Source organism: Bidens hawaiensis, unplaced genomic scaffold (assembly GCF_021521415.1).
Source record: "Bidens hawaiensis isolate Kalapana, Puna unplaced genomic scaffold, B.hawaiensis_p1.1 tig00057101_1, whole genome shotgun sequence".
NCBI lineage: Eukaryota > Viridiplantae > Streptophyta > Magnoliopsida > Asterales > Asteraceae > Bidens > Bidens hawaiensis.
The window spans coordinates 10,572-12,919 of NW_027506385.1; positions in this window are offsets into that span (position 1 = coordinate 10,572).

Below are 2,348 nucleotides of genomic sequence, written 5' to 3' on the forward strand. Positions count from 1 at the left end.
AGAACTAGCTGGTTTACCCGCGCTTCGCGGCGGTGTCTTGTAATTTACCTGCACTTCGTGATGCGGCGTGAAGTTGTCAACTATTATTTTTGTTTGGTTAATTTTAGTATCAACCTATAGGGGATACAAAGAACACTAACAATTAAATCCATGGTTTAACAAAGAAGAAACATGTTGTGTGTGCAACATTCTACCAATATTGTCTTCGTAGTAATCAACTTATCGGATCCCATAGTAACATCTGATTTTTTGTTGTTAGCATCGAAAGTCAACCTAATATCCAAGCGTAACCACGCCATCGACTACAATTCAACAATTATAAATATATATATTAAAAAACAACCTACGGTTATTTCATGAAATTTAGTGTTCATGATCATTTTCAAGTTATGTTTTACATGTGTCCAAGATAATGCGAGTTTCAATGTGGCGGTTATAATATATTTATGCATTTTTCTTTTCCTGCTATCTTTCCATCGTCACATGTACAAGAAAAGCCTCCCCACCCATCTAAAAAAACCTAACCTTTAACCTGGAAAACGTAAACCCCCTAAAAGCTAAACTAAACCCGAAGGCTAAATCGAATTTTTTTTTTAATAAAAATGATGTGATTTAGGTGATTGAGGATGCACCATAAGGATGTGAGGAATTGATCAATGATTGGGAAAGGAGTTCCTCACCTTTTTGAAGTTCCTCAATGAACCCTCTCATATATATAATATCAAAAAATTAAATTTCTTCATATTTACTATTTTTGAGTACACTCAATTCTTAGTCGACCGCCTAACGACTTTTATAACCTTGATAACACCAATATAACATAGATATACATACGATCATTATAAAATAACCTTATAAATTTAAAAGCTCAAAATTATACATGTAGAAATCGTAGTCACCAATAGAGTGATGGTATGAAAAGTTTGGATTGATCAAAATTAAATTAGTCAACATATGGGGGTGTTTGGCCTAGCTTTTTTTACCAACCTTATAGTTTTTTTAGCCTTTTTTTTTTACAAAATAAGCTTAACTTGATGTTTGGCTTAGCTTATTAAGCTTATGCTTATAAGCTTATATAAGCTCATTTAAAGAAACTTATATGAAGATGGTTTTTTAGCTTATTTGATAAAAGCTTACTTGTTTAAGGGTGCAAATTACTCATTTACCCTCAAATGTAGATGTGGCAATGTGAATGGGTTGGGTTGGATTTGGGTGATGGGTCATGATGAGTATGGGTCAGAATGAGTATAGGTCAGGATGAATTTTTAAAATAGAGGGTTAGGATGGATATTGGTCAAGATGGGTAAAGCTAACCCATCTTGACCCAAGTTAAAGGTTGACATACAAAGAGTTTTAAAAACCTCTCATAAAAATATTCAAAAAAACTATTAAAAAATAATAACTTAAAATATAAATAAAAAACGCAAAATGTAAAATAACTAAAATGTTTCCCCCGTTATCCTCTTTCATTAAAAAAAACGTTTTGTATCGGTTCAGGTTCGAGTTTTTCGGGTTTTTTTTCGGTTCGGTTTTTTTTTTCATTTCGGTCGGTTTCGGTATTTGCTCGGTTTCGATTTCTCAGTTTTTTCGCTTTCAGTGTTGTTTTGTTTTAGTCGGTTTTTTCAGTTTCATTTTGTTTTTTTGTTTCGTTTCGATTCATTTTGTTTTATTTTGGTCGGTTACGTTTCAGTTTTTTTGTTTCGTTTTAGTAAGTTTTTTGATTGCATTTCGCTTTTCTTTGTTTGTTTTGGTTAGTTTTTCGGTGTCATATCGGTTTTTTGTATCGTTTTAGTCGTTTTTCTATTTCGGTTGAGTTTCGTTTCAGTTTTTTCGTTTCGTTTTGGTCGGTCCGGTGTTTTTGATTCGTTTTGATCCGGATTTAAATTGCATTTAGTTTTTTTTATGTTTCCTTTTGGTCAGTTTTTCAGTTTCAATTCAATTTTTTTGTTTCGTTTCGGTCATTTTTCTATTTCAGTTCAGTTTCGTTTCGGTCGTTTTTCTATTTCAGTTTAGTTTCGCTTCGGTTTTTTTGTTTTGTTTTTGTCGGTTCAGTGTTTTTGTTTTGTTTTTGTCAGCTTTTCAGTTGCATTTCGCTTTTTTGTTTCGTTTTGGTCGTTTTTCTATTCCAGTTCAGTTTCGTTTTGGTTTTTTTGTTTCGCTCTGGTCGTTTTTCTATTTCAGTTCAGTTTCGTTTTGGTTTTTTTGTTTTGTTTTGGTCGGTTCGGTGTTTTTGTTTTGTTTGGGTCAGCTTTTCATTTGCATTTCGTTTTGGTCAACTTTTCGGTTTCATATCGGTTTTTTTGTTTCGTTTTGTTCATTTTTTTATTTTGATCCAGTTTTGTTTCGGT